The sequence below is a fragment of the Haliotis rubra genome, unplaced genomic scaffold (assembly GCF_003918875.1).
Source record: "Haliotis rubra isolate DU_JTF1 unplaced genomic scaffold, ASM391887v1 Scf677, whole genome shotgun sequence".
NCBI lineage: Eukaryota > Metazoa > Mollusca > Gastropoda > Lepetellida > Haliotidae > Haliotis > Haliotis rubra.
Genome location: NW_025767387.1, coordinates 581,049 through 596,218, shown reverse-complemented (window position 1 = coordinate 596,218; position 15,170 = coordinate 581,049). Strand labels below are relative to the sequence as shown.

The 15,170-nt window shown below is 43.2% G+C and overlaps 24 non-coding genes across 24 annotated transcripts; all 24 read left to right on the top strand.

Moving 5' to 3' along the window:
• Positions 1-408: 408 nt before the first annotated feature.
• Positions 409-570, top strand: LOC124257943. Its single transcript, XR_006893464.1, has one exon. It is a non-coding gene; the product is annotated as a U1 spliceosomal RNA (small nuclear RNA).
• Positions 571-1,032: 462 nt separating this feature from the next.
• LOC124257896 lies at positions 1,033-1,191 on the top strand. Its single transcript, XR_006893424.1, has one exon. It is a non-coding gene; the product is annotated as a U1 spliceosomal RNA (small nuclear RNA).
• Positions 1,192-1,655: 464 nt separating this feature from the next.
• On the top strand, positions 1,656-1,817 carry LOC124257885. Its single transcript, XR_006893414.1, has one exon. It is a non-coding gene; the product is annotated as a U1 spliceosomal RNA (small nuclear RNA).
• Positions 1,818-2,280: 463 nt separating this feature from the next.
• LOC124257913 lies at positions 2,281-2,443 on the top strand. Its single transcript, XR_006893436.1, has one exon. It is a non-coding gene; the product is annotated as a U1 spliceosomal RNA (small nuclear RNA).
• Positions 2,444-2,907: 464 nt separating this feature from the next.
• Positions 2,908-3,071, top strand: LOC124257906. Its single transcript, XR_006893429.1, has one exon. It is a non-coding gene; the product is annotated as a U1 spliceosomal RNA (small nuclear RNA).
• Positions 3,072-3,534: 463 nt separating this feature from the next.
• LOC124257904 lies at positions 3,535-3,698 on the top strand. The gene has a single exon (XR_006893428.1). It is a non-coding gene; the product is annotated as a U1 spliceosomal RNA (small nuclear RNA).
• A 465-nt stretch (positions 3,699-4,163) lies between these two features.
• Positions 4,164-4,325, top strand: LOC124257942. Its single transcript, XR_006893463.1, has one exon. It is a non-coding gene; the product is annotated as a U1 spliceosomal RNA (small nuclear RNA).
• A 463-nt stretch (positions 4,326-4,788) lies between these two features.
• LOC124257895 lies at positions 4,789-4,949 on the top strand. Its single transcript, XR_006893423.1, has one exon. It is a non-coding gene; the product is annotated as a U1 spliceosomal RNA (small nuclear RNA).
• Positions 4,950-5,410: 461 nt separating this feature from the next.
• Positions 5,411-5,572, top strand: LOC124257884. Its single transcript, XR_006893413.1, has one exon. It is a non-coding gene; the product is annotated as a U1 spliceosomal RNA (small nuclear RNA).
• Positions 5,573-6,035: 463 nt separating this feature from the next.
• Positions 6,036-6,197, top strand: LOC124257876. The gene has a single exon (XR_006893405.1). It is a non-coding gene; the product is annotated as a U1 spliceosomal RNA (small nuclear RNA).
• Positions 6,198-6,659: 462 nt separating this feature from the next.
• Positions 6,660-6,821, top strand: LOC124257941. The gene has a single exon (XR_006893462.1). It is a non-coding gene; the product is annotated as a U1 spliceosomal RNA (small nuclear RNA).
• A 461-nt stretch (positions 6,822-7,282) lies between these two features.
• LOC124257912 lies at positions 7,283-7,445 on the top strand. Its single transcript, XR_006893435.1, has one exon. It is a non-coding gene; the product is annotated as a U1 spliceosomal RNA (small nuclear RNA).
• Positions 7,446-7,907: 462 nt separating this feature from the next.
• LOC124257940 lies at positions 7,908-8,069 on the top strand. The gene has a single exon (XR_006893461.1). It is a non-coding gene; the product is annotated as a U1 spliceosomal RNA (small nuclear RNA).
• Positions 8,070-8,532: 463 nt separating this feature from the next.
• LOC124257939 lies at positions 8,533-8,694 on the top strand. The gene has a single exon (XR_006893460.1). It is a non-coding gene; the product is annotated as a U1 spliceosomal RNA (small nuclear RNA).
• Positions 8,695-9,157: 463 nt separating this feature from the next.
• On the top strand, positions 9,158-9,320 carry LOC124257911. The gene has a single exon (XR_006893434.1). It is a non-coding gene; the product is annotated as a U1 spliceosomal RNA (small nuclear RNA).
• A 461-nt stretch (positions 9,321-9,781) lies between these two features.
• On the top strand, positions 9,782-9,945 carry LOC124257916. Its single transcript, XR_006893439.1, has one exon. It is a non-coding gene; the product is annotated as a U1 spliceosomal RNA (small nuclear RNA).
• Positions 9,946-10,407: 462 nt separating this feature from the next.
• Positions 10,408-10,569, top strand: LOC124257875. The gene has a single exon (XR_006893404.1). It is a non-coding gene; the product is annotated as a U1 spliceosomal RNA (small nuclear RNA).
• A 462-nt stretch (positions 10,570-11,031) lies between these two features.
• LOC124257938 lies at positions 11,032-11,193 on the top strand. The gene has a single exon (XR_006893459.1). It is a non-coding gene; the product is annotated as a U1 spliceosomal RNA (small nuclear RNA).
• A 464-nt stretch (positions 11,194-11,657) lies between these two features.
• On the top strand, positions 11,658-11,821 carry LOC124257903. The gene has a single exon (XR_006893427.1). It is a non-coding gene; the product is annotated as a U1 spliceosomal RNA (small nuclear RNA).
• Positions 11,822-12,286: 465 nt separating this feature from the next.
• LOC124257902 lies at positions 12,287-12,450 on the top strand. Its single transcript, XR_006893426.1, has one exon. It is a non-coding gene; the product is annotated as a U1 spliceosomal RNA (small nuclear RNA).
• A 464-nt stretch (positions 12,451-12,914) lies between these two features.
• On the top strand, positions 12,915-13,076 carry LOC124257936. The gene has a single exon (XR_006893458.1). It is a non-coding gene; the product is annotated as a U1 spliceosomal RNA (small nuclear RNA).
• A 463-nt stretch (positions 13,077-13,539) lies between these two features.
• LOC124257935 lies at positions 13,540-13,701 on the top strand. Its single transcript, XR_006893457.1, has one exon. It is a non-coding gene; the product is annotated as a U1 spliceosomal RNA (small nuclear RNA).
• A 463-nt stretch (positions 13,702-14,164) lies between these two features.
• On the top strand, positions 14,165-14,325 carry LOC124257948. Its single transcript, XR_006893469.1, has one exon. It is a non-coding gene; the product is annotated as a U1 spliceosomal RNA (small nuclear RNA).
• Positions 14,326-14,789: 464 nt separating this feature from the next.
• Positions 14,790-14,951, top strand: LOC124257934. Its single transcript, XR_006893456.1, has one exon. It is a non-coding gene; the product is annotated as a U1 spliceosomal RNA (small nuclear RNA).
• The last annotated feature ends 219 nt before the right edge of the window (positions 14,952-15,170 follow it).

Here is a 15,170-nt window from a genome sequence, read left to right as displayed (position 1 = left end):
CACTTTCAGATGATTGTTTTCCAGGGAGGTTTTCAAGCTCTATACCTTGAATGTGTATGTGTCAAGCTATATGCTTAAGCAAAAGAATCTATTTCATTCAACTCTGACTTGAATATATTTCAGATGGGATCCCATTGAGAGCCAGTTGTGTTTTGACTGTCAAGTTGTCTCCCCTGCGTCCCGGACATGAGGAGAGCGTTTATACAGCTTAAATGTAAATAAACCCCGTTCTGTGTGGTTTTCTCCATCAGTATTTTTTCATAAAGTGAATGTGCTAATGTAGTGTCCTGTACATTAAACAGTATGAACAAGAAACCTGTCATGGAATATATGTGAAGCGTTGTTTAACAGACACCCGAGTGGGGTGAAGCCAGGATGATGTAAATGAAACTGCGGCCAGGGAAAAGCATACTTACCTGGCACAGGCTTTACAGTGATCCGCAAGGCTGTGGGCCCGGGGCGAGACCTTTCCATTGCACATCGGCTTGGTTGACCCCTGCGATCGTCCCAAATGTGGACGACTCGGGTGCGCAATTTATAAGTGTGGGGACTGCGTTCGCGCTCTCCCCTTTAAAACAAACCAAAATAGAAATTTTACTTCCAAACTTTTCCCTCTCAAAGTCACTTTCAGATGATTGTTTTTCCAGGGAGGTTTTCAAGCTCTATACCTTGAATGTGTATGTGTCAAGCTATATACTTAAGCAAAAGAATCTATTTCATTCAACTCTGACTTGAATATATTTCAGATGGGATCCCATTGAGAGCCAGTTGTGTTTTGACTGTCAAGTTGTCTCCCCTGCGTCCCGGACATGAGGAGAGCGTTTATACAGCTTAAATGTAAATAAACCCCGTTCTGTGTGGTTTTCTCTATCAGTATTTTTTCATAAAGTGAATGTGCTAATGTAGTGTCCTGTACATTAAACAGTATGAACAAGAAACCTGTCATGAAATATATGTGAAGCGTTGTTTAACAGACACCCGAGTGGGGTGAAGCCAGGATGATGTAAATGAAAACTGCGGCCAGGGAAAAGCATACTTACCTGGCACAGGCTTTACAGTGATCCGCAAGGCTGTGGGCCCGGGCGAGACCTTCCATTGCACATCGGCTTGGTTGACCCTGCGATCGTCCCAAATGTGGACGACTCGGGTGCGCAATTTATAAGTGTGGGGACTGCGTTCGCGCTCTCCCTTTAAAACAAACCAAAAATAGAAATTTTACTTCCAAACTTTTCCCCTCTCAAAGTCACTTTCAGATGATTGTTTTTCCAGGGAGGTTTTCAAGCTCTATACCTTGAATGTGTATGTGTCAAGCTATATACTTAAGCAAAAGAATCTATTTCATTCAACTCTGACTTGAATATATTTCAGATGGGATCCCATTGAGAGCCAGTTGTGTTTTGACTGTCAAGTTGTCTCCCCTGCGTCCCGGACATGAGGAGAGCGTTTATACAGCTTAAATGTAAATAAACCCCGTTCTGTGTGGTTTTCTCTATCAGTATTTTTTTCATAAAGTGAATGTGCTAATGTAGTGTCCTGTACATTAAACAGTATGAACAAGAAACCTGTCATGAAATATATGTGAAGCGTTGTTTAACAGACACCCGAGTGGGGTGAAGCCAGGATGATGTAAATGAAAACTGCGGCCAGGGAAAAGCATACTTACCTGGCACAGGCTTTACAGTGATCCGCAAGGCTGTGGGCCCGGGGCGAGACCTTTCCATTGCACATCGGCTTGGTTGACCCCTGCGATCGTCCCAAATGTGGACGACTCGGGTGCGCAATTTATAAGTGTGGGGACTGCGTTCGCGCTCTCCTTTAAAACAAAACCAAAAATAGAAATTTTACTTCCAAACTTTTCCCCTCTCAAAGTCACTTTCAGATGATTGTTTTCCAGGGAGGTTTTCAAGCTCTATACCTTGAATGTGTATGTGTCAAGCTATATACTTAAGCAAAAGAATCTATTTCATTCAACTCTGACTTGAATATATTTCAGATGGGATCCCATTGAGAGCCAGTTGTGTTTTGACTGTCAAGTTGTCTCCCCTGCGTCCCGGACATGAGGAGAGCGTTTATACAGCTTAAATGTAAATAAACCCCGTTCTGTGTGGTTTTCTCTATCAGTATTTTTTTCATAAAGTGAATGTGCTAATGTAGTGTCCTGTACATTAAACAGTATGAACAAGAAACCTGTCATGAAATATATGTGAAGCGTTGTTTAACAGACACCCGAGTGGGGTGAAGCCAGGATGATGTAAATGAAAACTGCGGCCAGGGAAAAGCATACTTACCTGGCACAGGCTTTACAGTGATCCGCAAGGCTGTGGGCCCGGGCGAGACCTTTCCATTGCACATCGGCTTGGTTGACCCCTGCGATCGTCCCAAATGTGGACGACTCGGGTGCGCAATTTATAAGTGTGGGGGACTGCGTTCGCGCTCTCCCCTTTAAAAACAAACCAAAAATAGAAATTTTACTTCCAAACTTTTCCCCTCTCAAAGTCACTTTCAGATGATTGTTTTTCCAGGGAGGTTTTCAAGCTCTATACCTTGAATGTGTATGTGTCAAGCTATATACTTAAGCAAAAGAATCTATTTCATTCAACTCTGACTTGAATATATTTCAGATGGGATCCCATTGAGAGCCAGTTGTGTTTTGACTGTCAAGTTGTCTCCCCTGCGTCCCGGACATGAGGAGAGCGTTTATACAGCTTAAATGTAAATAAACCCCGTTCTGTGTGGTTTTCTCTATCAGTATTTTTTCATAAAGTGAATGTGCTAATGTAGTGTCCTGTACATTAAACAGTATGAACAAGAAACCTGTCATGAAATATATGTGAAGCGTTGTTTAACAGACACCCGAGTGGGGTGAAGCCAGGATGATGTAAATGAAAACTGCGGCCAGGGAAAAGCATACTTACCTGGCACAGGCTTTACAGTGATCCGCAAGGCTGTGGGCCCGGGGCGAGACCTTTCCATTGCACATCGGCTTGGTTGACCCCTGCGATCGTCCCAAATGTGGACGACTCGGGTGCGCAATTTATAAGTGTGGGGGACTGCGTTCGCGCTCTCCCCTTTAAAAACAAACCAAAAATAGAAATTTTACTTCCAAACTTTTCCCTCTCAAAGTCACTTTCAGATGATTGTTTTCCAGGGAGGTTTTCAAGCTCTATACCTTGAATGTGTATGTGTCAAGCTATATACTTAAGCAAAAGAATCTATTTCATTCAACTCTGACTTGAATATATTTCAGATGGGATCCCATTGAGAGCCAGTTGTGTTTTGACTGTCAAGTTGTCTCCCCTGCGTCCCGGACATGAGGAGAGCGTTTATACAGCTTAAATGTAAATAAACCCCGTTCTGTGTGGTTTTCTCTATCAGTATTTTTTTCATAAAGTGAATGTGCTAATGTAGTGTCCTGTACATTAAACAGTATGAACAAGAAACCTGTCATGAAATATATGTGAAGCGTTGTTTAACAGACACCCGAGTGGGGTGAAGCCAGGATGATGTAAATGAAAACTGCGGCCAGGGAAAAGCATACTTACCTGGCACAGGCTTTACAGTGATCCGCAAGGCTGTGGGCCCGGGGCGAGACCTTTCCATTGCACATCGGCTTGGTTGACCCCTGCGATCGTCCCAAATGTGGACGACTCGGGTGCGCAATTTATAAGTGTGGGGGACTGCGTTCGCGCTCTCCCCTTTAAAAACAAACCAAAAATAGAAATTTTACTTCCAAACTTTTCCCCTCTCAAAGTCACTTTCAGATGATTGTTTTTCCAGGGAGGTTTTCAAGCTCTATACCTTGAATGTGTATGTGTCAAGCTATATACTTAAGCAAAAGAATCTATTTCATTCAACTCTGACTTGAATATATTTCAGATGGGATCCCATTGAGAGCCAGTTGTGTTTTGACTGTCAAGTTGTCTCCCCTGCGTCCCGGACATGAGGAGAGCGTTTATACAGCTTAAATGTAAATAAACCCCGTTCTGTGTGGTTTTCTCTATCAGTATTTTTTTCATAAAGTGAATGTGCTAATGTAGTGTCCTGTACATTAAACAGTATGAACAAGAAACCTGTCATGAAATATATGTGAAGCGTTGTTTAACAGACACCCGAGTGGGGTGAAGCCAGGATGATGTAAATGAAAACTGCGGCCAGGGAAAAGCATACTTACCTGGCACAGGCTTTACAGTGATCCGCAAGGCTGTGGGCCCGGGGCGAGACCTTTCCATTGCACATCGGCTTGGTTGACCCCTGCGATCGTCCCAAATGTGGACGACTCGGGTGCGCAATTTATAAGTGTGGGGACTGCGTTCGCGCTCTCCCCTTTAAAACAAACCAAAAATAGAAATTTTACTTCCAAACTTTTCCCTCTCAAAGTCACTTTCAGATGATTGTTTTCCAGGGAGGTTTTCAAGCTCTATACCTTGAATGTGTATGTGTCAAGCTATATACTTAAGCAAAAGAATCTATTTCATTCAACTCTGACTTGAATATATTTCAGATGGGATCCCATTGAGAGCCAGTTGTGTTTTGACTGTCAAGTTGTCTCCCCTGCGTCCCGGACATGAGGAGAGCGTTTATACAGCTTAAATGTAAATAAACCCCGTTCTGTGTGGTTTTCTCTATCAGTATTTTTTTCATAAAGTGAATGTGCTAATGTAGTGTCCTGTACATTAAACAGTATGAACAAGAAACCTGTCATGAAATATATGTGAAGCGTTGTTTAACAGACACCCGAGTGGGGTGAAGCCAGGATGATGTAAATGAAAACTGCGGCCAGGGAAAAGCATACTTACCTGGCACAGGCTTTACAGTGATCCGCAAGGCTGTGGGCCCGGGGCGAGACCTTTCCATTGCACATCGGCTTGGTTGACCCTGCGATCGTCCCAAATGTGGACGACTCGGGTGCGCAATTTATAAGTGTGGGGACTGCGTTCGCGCTCTCCTTTAAAACAAACCAAAATAGAAATTTTACTTCCAAACTTTTCCCTCTCAAAGTCACTTTCAGATGATTGTTTTTCCAGGGAGGTTTTCAAGCTCTATACCTTGAATGTGTATGTGTCAAGCTATATACTTAAGCAAAAGAATCTATTTCATTCAACTCTGACTTGAATATATTTCAGATGGGATCCCATTGAGAGCCAGTTGTGTTTTGACTGTCAAGTTGTCTCCCCTGCGTCCCGGACATGAGGAGAGCGTTTATACAGCTTAAATGTAAATAAACCCCGTTCTGTGTGGTTTTCTCTATCAGTATTTTTTTCATAAAGTGAATGTGCTAATGTAGTGTCCTGTACATTAAACAGTATGAACAAGAAACCTGTCATGAAATATATGTGAAGCGTTGTTTAACAGACACCCGAGTGGGGTGAAGCCAGGATGATGTAAATGAAAACTGCGGCCAGGGAAAAGCATACTTACCTGGCACAGGCTTTACAGTGATCCGCAAGGCTGTGGGCCCGGGGCGAGACCTTTCCATTGCACATCGGCTTGGTTGACCCCTGCGATCGTCCCAAATGTGGACGACTCGGGTGCGCAATTTATAAGTGTGGGGACTGCGTTCGCGCTCTCCTTTAAAACAAACCAAAAATAGAAATTTTACTTCCAAACTTTTCCCCTCTCAAAGTCACTTTCAGATGATTGTTTTTCCAGGGAGGTTTTCAAGCTCTATACCTTGAATGTGTATGTGTCAAGCTATATACTTAAGCAAAAGAATCTATTTCATTCAACTCTGACTTGAATATATTTCAGATGGGATCCCATTGAGAGCCAGTTGTGTTTTGACTGTCAAGTTGTCTCCCCTGCGTCCCGGACATGAGGAGAGCGTTTATACAGCTTAAATGTAAATAAACCCCGTTCTGTGTGGTTTTCTCTATCAGTATTTTTTTCATAAAGTGAATGTGCTAATGTAGTGTCCTGTACATTAAACAGTATGAACAAGAAACCTGTCATGAAATATATGTGAAGCGTTGTTTAACAGACACCCGAGTGGGGTGAAGCCAGGATGATGTAAATGAAAACTGCGGCCAGGGAAAAGCATACTTACCTGGCACAGGCTTTACAGTGATCCGCAAGGCTGTGGGCCCGGGGCGAGACCTTTCCATTGCACATCGGCTTGGTTGACCCCTGCGATCGTCCCAAATGTGGACGACTCGGGTGCGCAATTTATAAGTGTGGGGACTGCGTTCGCGCTCTCCCTTTAAAAACAAACCAAAATAGAAATTTTACTTCCAAACTTTTCCCCTCTCAAAGTCACTTTCAGATGATTGTTTTCCAGGGAGGTTTTCAAGCTCTATACCTTGAATGTGTATGTGTCAAGCTATATACTTAAGCAAAAGAATCTATTTCATTCAACTCTGACTTGAATATATTTCAGATGGGATCCCATTGAGAGCCAGTTGTGTTTTGACTGTCAAGTTGTCTCCCCTGCGTCCCGGACATGAGGAGAGCGTTTATACAGCTTAAATGTAAATAAACCCCGTTCTGTGTGGTTTTCTCTATCAGTATTTTTTCATAAAGTGAATGTGCTAATGTAGTGTCCTGTACATTAAACAGTATGAACAAGAAACCTGTCATGAAATATATGTGAAGCGTTGTTTAACAGACACCCGAGTGGGGTGAAGCCAGGATGATGTAAATGAAAACTGCGGCCAGGGAAAAGCATACTTACCTGGCACAGGCTTTACAGTGATCCGCAAGGCTGTGGGCCCGGGGCGAGACCTTTCCATTGCACATCGGCTTGGTTGACCCCTGCGATCGTCCCAAATGTGGACGACTCGGGTGCGCAATTTATAAGTGTGGGGACTGCGTTCGCGCTCTCCCCTTTAAAAACAAACCAAAATAGAAATTTTACTTCCAAACTTTTCCCTCTCAAAGTCACTTTCAGATGATTGTTTTCCAGGGAGGTTTTCAAGCTCTATACCTTGAATGTGTATGTGTCAAGCTATATACTTAAGCAAAAGAATCTATTTCATTCAACTCTGACTTGAATATATTTCAGATGGGATCCCATTGAGAGCCAGTTGTGTTTTGACTGTCAAGTTGTCTCCCCTGCGTCCCGGACATGAGGAGAGCGTTTATACAGCTTAAATGTAAATAAACCCCGTTCTGTGTGGTTTTCTCTATCAGTATTTTTCATAAAGTGAATGTGCTAATGTAGTGTCCTGTACATTAAACAGTATGAACAAGAAACCTGTCATGAAATATATGTGAAGCGTTGTTTAACAGACACCCGAGTGGGGTGAAGCCAGGATGATGTAAATGAAAACTGCGGCCAGGGAAAAGCATACTTACCTGGCACAGGCTTTACAGTGATCCGCAAGGCTGTGGGCCCGGGCGAGACCTTTCCATTGCACATCGGCTTGGTTGACCCCTGCGATCGTCCCAAATGTGGACGACTCGGGTGCGCAATTTATAAGTGTGGGGGACTGCGTTCGCGCTCTCCCCTTTAAAAACAAACCAAAAATAGAAATTTTACTTCCAAACTTTTCCCTCTCAAAGTCACTTTCAGATGATTGTTTTTCCAGGGAGGTTTTCAAGCTCTATACCTTGAATGTGTATGTGTCAAGCTATATACTTAAGCAAAAGAATCTATTTCATTCAACTCTGACTTGAATATATTTCAGATGGGATCCCATTGAGAGCCAGTTGTGTTTTGACTGTCAAGTTGTCTCCCCTGCGTCCCGGACATGAGGAGAGCGTTTATACAGCTTAAATGTAAATAAACCCCGTTCTGTGTGGTTTTCTCTATCAGTATTTTTCATAAAGTGAATGTGCTAATGTAGTGTCCTGTACATTAAACAGTATGAACAAGAAACCTGTCATGAAATATATGTGAAGCGTTGTTTAACAGACACCCGAGTGGGGTGAAGCCAGGATGATGTAAATGAAAACTGCGGCCAGGGAAAAGCATACTTACCTGGCACAGGCTTTACAGTGATCCGCAAGGCTGTGGGCCCGGGGCGAGACCTTTCCATTGCACATCGGCTTGGTTGACCCCTGCGATCGTCCCAAATGTGGACGACTCGGGTGCGCAATTTATAAGTGTGGGGACTGCGTTCGCGCTCTCCCCTTTAAAACAAACCAAAAATAGAAATTTTACTTCCAAACTTTTCCCCTCTCAAAGTCACTTTCAGATGATTGTTTTCCAGGGAGGTTTTCAAGCTCTATACCTTGAATGTGTATGTGTCAAGCTATATACTTAAGCAAAAGAATCTATTTCATTCAACTCTGACTTGAATATATTTCAGATGGGATCCCATTGAGAGCCAGTTGTGTTTTGACTGTCAAGTTGTCTCCCCTGCGTCCCGGACATGAGGAGAGCGTTTATACAGCTTAAATGTAAATAAACCCCGTTCTGTGTGGTTTCTCTATCAGTATTTTTTTCATAAAGTGAATGTGCTAATGTAGTGTCCTGTACATTAAACAGTATGAACAAGAAACCTGTCATGAAATATATGTGAAGCGTTGTTTAACAGACACCCGAGTGGGGTGAAGCCAGGATGATGTAAATGAAAACTGCGGCCAGGGAAAAGCATACTTACCTGGCACAGGCTTTACAGTGATCCGCAAGGCTGTGGGCCCGGGGCGAGACCTTTCCATTGCACATCGGCTTGGTTGACCCCTGCGATCGTCCCAAATGTGGACGACTCGGGTGCGCAATTTATAAGTGTGGGGACTGCGTTCGCGCTCTCCCCTTTAAAACAAACCAAAATAGAAATTTTACTTCCAAACTTTTCCCCTCTCAAAGTCACTTTCAGATGATTGTTTTTCCAGGGAGGTTTTCAAGCTCTATACCTTGAATGTGTATGTGTCAAGCTATATACTTAAGCAAAAGAATCTATTTCATTCAACTCTGACTTGAATATATTTCAGATGGGATCCCATTGAGAGCCAGTTGTGTTTTGACTGTCAAGTTGTCTCCCCTGCGTCCCGGACATGAGGAGAGCGTTTATACAGCTTAAATGTAAATAAACCCCGTTCTGTGTGGTTTTCTCTATCAGTATTTTTTCATAAAGTGAATGTGCTAATGTAGTGTCCTGTACATTAAACAGTATGAACAAGAAACCTGTCATGAAATATATGTGAAGCGTTGTTTAACAGACACCCGAGTGGGGTGAAGCCAGGATGATGTAAATGAAAACTGCGGCCAGGGAAAAGCATACTTACCTGGCACAGGCTTTACAGTGATCCGCAAGGCTGTGGGCCCGGGCGAGACCTTTCCATTGCACATCGGCTTGGTTGACCCCTGCGATCGTCCCAAATGTGGACGACTCGGGTGCGCAATTTATAAGTGTGGGGGACTGCGTTCGCGCTCTCCCCTTTAAAACAAACCAAAATAGAAATTTTACTTCCAAACTTTTCCCTCTCAAAGTCACTTTCAGATGATTGTTTTTCCAGGGAGGTTTTCAAGCTCTATACCTTGAATGTGTATGTGTCAAGCTATATACTTAAGCAAAAGAATCTATTTCATTCAACTCTGACTTGAATATATTTCAGATGGGATCCCATTGAGAGCCAGTTGTGTTTTGACTGTCAAGTTGTCTCCCCTGCGTCCCGGACATGAGGAGAGCGTTTATACAGCTTAAATGTAAATAAACCCCGTTCTGTGTGGTTTTCTCTATCAGTATTTTTTCATAAAGTGAATGTGCTAATGTAGTGTCCTGTACATTAAACAGTATGAACAAGAAACCTGTCATGAAATATATGTGAAGCGTTGTTTAACAGACACCCGAGTGGGGTGAAGCCAGGATGATGTAAATGAAAACTGCGGCCAGGGAAAAGCATACTTACCTGGCACAGGCTTTACAGTGATCCGCAAGGCTGTGGGCCCGGGGCGAGACCTTTCCATTGCACATCGGCTTGGTTGACCCCTGCGATCGTCCCAAATGTGGACGACTCGGGTGCGCAATTTATAAGTGTGGGGGACTGCGTTCGCGCTCTCCCTTTAAAACAAACCAAAAATAGAAATTTTACTTCCAAACTTTTCCCCTCTCAAAGTCACTTTCAGATGATTGTTTTTCCAGGGAGGTTTTCAAGCTCTATACCTTGAATGTGTATGTGTCAAGCTATATACTTAAGCAAAAGAATCTATTTCATTCAACTCTGACTTGAATATATTTCAGATGGGATCCCATTGAGAGCCAGTTGTGTTTTGACTGTCAAGTTGTCTCCCCTGCGTCCCGGACATGAGGAGAGCGTTTATACAGCTTAAATGTAAATAAACCCCGTTCTGTGTGGTTTTCTCTATCAGTATTTTTTCATAAAGTGAATGTGCTAATGTAGTGTCCTGTACATTAAACAGTATGAACAAGAAACCTGTCATGAAATATATGTGAAGCGTTGTTTAACAGACACCCGAGTGGGGTGAAGCCAGGATGATGTAAATGAAAACTGCGGCCAGGGAAAAGCATACTTACCTGGCACAGGCTTTACAGTGATCCGCAAGGCTGTGGGCCCGGGGCGAGACCTTTCCATTGCACATCGGCTTGGTTGACCCCTGCGATCGTCCCAAATGTGGACGACTCGGGTGCGCAATTTATAAGTGTGGGGACTGCGTTCGCGCTCTCCCTTTAAAACAAACCAAAAATAGAAATTTTACTTCCAAACTTTTCCCCTCTCAAAGTCACTTTCAGATGATTGTTTTCCAGGGAGGTTTTCAAGCTCTATACCTTGAATGTGTATGTGTCAAGCTATATACTTAAGCAAAAGAATCTATTTCATTCAACTCTGACTTGAATATATTTCAGATGGGATCCCATTGAGAGCCAGTTGTGTTTTGACTGTCAAGTTGTCTCCCCTGCGTCCCGGACATGAGGAGAGCGTTTATACAGCTTAAATGTAAATAAACCCCGTTCTGTGTGGTTTTCTCTATCAGTATTTTTTCATAAAGTGAATGTGCTAATGTAGTGTCCTGTACATTAAACAGTATGAACAAGAAACCTGTCATGAAATATATGTGAAGCGTTGTTTAACAGACACCCGAGTGGGGTGAAGCCAGGATGATGTAAATGAAAACTGCGGCCAGGGAAAAGCATACTTACCTGGCACAGGCTTTACAGTGATCCGCAAGGCTGTGGGCCCGGGGCGAGACCTTTCCATTGCACATCGGCTTGGTTGACCCCTGCGATCGTCCCAAATGTGGACGACTCGGGTGCGCAATTTATAAGTGTGGGGACTGCGTTCGCGCTCTCCCCTTTAAAACAAACCAAAAATAGAAATTTTACTTCCAAACTTTTCCCCTCTCAAAGTCACTTTCAGATGATTGTTTTTCCAGGGAGGTTTTCAAGCTCTATACCTTGAATGTGTATGTGTCAAGCTATATACTTAAGCAAAAGAATCTATTTCATTCAACTCTGACTTGAATATATTTCAGATGGGATCCCATTGAGAGCCAGTTGTGTTTTGACTGTCAAGTTGTCTCCCCTGCGTCCCGGACATGAGGAGAGCGTTTATACAGCTTAAATGTAAATAAACCCCGTTCTGTGTGGTTTTCTCTATCAGTATTTTTTCATAAAGTGAATGTGCTAATGTAGTGTCCTGTACATTAAACAGTATGAACAAGAAACCTGTCATGAAATATATGTGAAGCGTTGTTTAACAGACACCCGAGTGGGGTGAAGCCAGGATGATGTAAATGAAAACTGCGGCCAGGGAAAAGCATACTTACCTGGCACAGGCTTTACAGTGATCCGCAAGGCTGTGGGCCCGGGGCGAGACCTTTCCATTGCACATCGGCTTGGTTGACCCCTGCGATCGTCCCAAATGTGGACGACTCGGGTGCGCAATTTATAAGTGTGGGGGACTGCGTTCGCGCTCTCCCCTTTAAAAACAAACCAAAAATAGAAATTTTACTTCCAAACTTTTCCCTCTCAAAGTCACTTTCAGATGATTGTTTTTCCAGGGAGGTTTTCAAGCTCTATACCTTGAATGTGTATGTGTCAAGCTATATACTTAAGCAAAAGAATCTATTTCATTCAACTCTGACTTGAATATATTTCAGATGGGATCCCATTGAGAGCCAGTTGTGTTTTGACTGTCAAGTTGTCTCCCCTGCGTCCCGGACATGAGGAGAGCGTTTATACAGCTTAAATGTAAATAAACCCCGTTCTGTGTGGTTTTCTCTATCAGTATTTTTTTTCATAAAGTGAATGTGCTAATGTAGTGTCCTGTACATTAAACAGTATGAACAAGAAACCTGTCATGAAATATATGTGAAGCGTTGTTTAACAGACACCCGAGTGGGGTGAAGCCAGGATGATGTAAATGAAAACTGCGGCCAGGGAAAAGCATACTTACCTGGCACAGGCTTTACAGTGATCCGCAAGGCTGTGGGCCCGGGGCGAGACCTTTCCATTGCACATCGGCTTGGTTGACCCCTGCGATCGTCCCAAATGTGGACGACTCGGGTGCGCAATTTATAAGTGTGGGGGACTGCGTTCGCGCTCTCCCCTTTAAAACAAACCAAAATAGAAATTTTACTTCCAAACTTTTCCCCTCTCAAAGTCACTTTCAGATGATTGTTTTTCCAGGGAGGTTTTCAAGCTCTATACCTTGAATGTGTATGTGTCAAGCTATATACTTAAGCAAAAGAATCTATTTCATTCAACTCTGACTTGAATATATTTCAGATGGGATCCCATTGAGAGCCAGTTGTGTTTTGACTGTCAAGTTGTCTCCCCTGCGTCCCGGACATGAGGAGAGCGTTTATACAGCTTAAATGTAAATAAACCCCGTTCTGTGTGGTTTTCTCTATCAGTATTTTTTCATAAAGTGAATGTGCTAATGTAGTGTCCTGTACATTAAACAGTATGAACAAGAAACCTGTCATGAAATATATGTGAAGCGTTGTTTAACAGACACCCGAGTGGGGTGAAGCCAGGATGATGTAAATGAAAACTGCGGCCAGGGGGAAAAGCATACTTACCTGGCACAGGCTTTACAGTGATCCGCAAGGCTGTGGGCCCGGGGCGAGACCTTTCCATTGCACATCGGCTTGGTTGACCCCTGCGATCGTCCCAAATGTGGACGACTCGGGTGCGCAATTTATAAGTGTGGGGACTGCGTTCGCGCTCTCCCCTTTAAAACAAACCAAAAATAGAAATTTTACTTCCAAACTTTTCCCCTCTCAAAGTCACTTTCAGATGATTGTTTTCCAGGGAGGTTTTCAAGCTCTATACCTTGAATGTGTATGTGTCAAGCTATATACTTAAGCAAAAGAATCTATTTCATTCAACTCTGACTTGAATATATTTCAGATGGGATCCCATTGAGAGCCAGTTGTGTTTTGACTGTCAAGTTGTCTCCCCTGCGTCCCGGACATGAGGAGAGCGTTTATACAGCTTAAATGTAAATAAACCCCGTTCTGTGTGGTTTTCTCTATCAGTATTTTTTCATAAAGTGAATGTGCTAATGTAGTGTCCTGTACATTAAACAGTATGAACAAGAAACCTGTCATGAAATATATGTGAAGCGTTGTTTAACAGACACCCGAGTGGGGTGAAGCCAGGATGATGTAAATGAAAACTGCGGCCAGGGAAAAGCATACTTACCTGGCACAGGCTTTACAGTGATCCGCAAGGCTGTGGGCCCGGGGCGAGACCTTTCCATTGCACATCGGCTTGGTTGACCCCTGCGATCGTCCCAAATGTGGACGACTCGGGTGCGCAATTTATAAGTGTGGGGACTGCGTTCGCGCTCTCCCCTTTAAAACAAACCAAAATAGAAATTTTACTTCCAAACTTTTCCCCTCTCAAAGTCACTTTCAGATGATTGTTTTTCCAGGGAGGTTTTCAAGCTCTATACCTTGAATGTGTATGTGTCAAGCTATATACTTAAGCAAAAGAATCTATTTCATTCAACTCTGACTTGAATATATTTCAGATGGGATCCCATTGAGAGCCAGTTGTGTTTTGACTGTCAAGTTGTCTCCCCTGCGTCCCGGACATGAGGAGAGCGTTTATACAGCTTAAATGTAAATAAACCCCGTTCTGTGTGGTTTTCTCTATCAGTATTTTTTCATAAAGTGAATGTGCTAATGTAGTGTCCTGTACATTAAACAGTATGAACAAGAAACCTGTCATGAAATATATGTGAAGCGTTGTTTAACAGACACCCGAGTGGGGTGAAGCCAGGATGATGTAAATGAAAACTGCGGCCAGGGAAAAGCATACTTACCTGGCACAGGCTTTACAGTGATCCGCAAGGCTGTGGGCCCGGGCGAGACCTTTCCATTGCACATCGGCTTGGTTGACCCCTGCGATCGTCCCAAATGTGGACGACTCGGGTGCGCAATTTATAAGTGTGGGGACTGCGTTCGCGCTCTCCCCTTTAAAACAAACCAAAATAGAAATTTTACTTCCAAACTTTTCCCTCTCTCAAAGTCACTTTCAGATGATTGTTTTCCAGGGAGGTTTTCAAGCTCTATACCTTGAATGTGTATGTGTCAAGCTATATACTTAAGCAAAAGAATCTATTTCATTCAACTCTGACTTGAATATATTTCAGATGGGATCCCATTGAGAGCCAGTTGTGTTTTGACTGTCAAGTTGTCTCCCCTGCGTCCCGGACATGAGGAGAGCGTTTATACAGCTTAAATGTAAATAAACCCCGTTCTGTGTGGTTTTCTCTATCAGTATTTTTTTCATAAAGTGAATGTGCTAATGTAGTGTCCTGTACATTAAACAGTATGAACAAGAAACCTGTCATGAAATATATGTGAAGCGTTGTTTAACAGACACCCGAGTGGGGTGAAGCCAGGATGATGTAAATGAAAACTGCGGCCAGGGAAAAGCATACTTACCTGGCACAGGCTTTACAGTGATCCGCAAGGCTGTGGGCCCGGGGCGAGACCTTTCCATTGCACATCGGCTTGGTTGACCCCTGCGATCGTCCCAAATGTGGACGACTCGGGTGCGCAATTTATAAGTGTGGGGACTGCGTTCGCGCTCTCCCCTTTAAAACAAACCAAAAATAGAAATTTTACTTCCAAACTTTTCCCCTCTCAAAGTCACTTTCAGATGATTGTTTTTCCAGGGAGGTTTTCAAGCTCTATACCTTGAATGTGTATGTGTCAAGCTATATACTTAAGCAAAAGAATCTATTTCATTCAACTCTGACTTGAATATATTTCAGATGGGATCCCATTGAGAGCCAGTTGTGTTTTGACTGTCAAG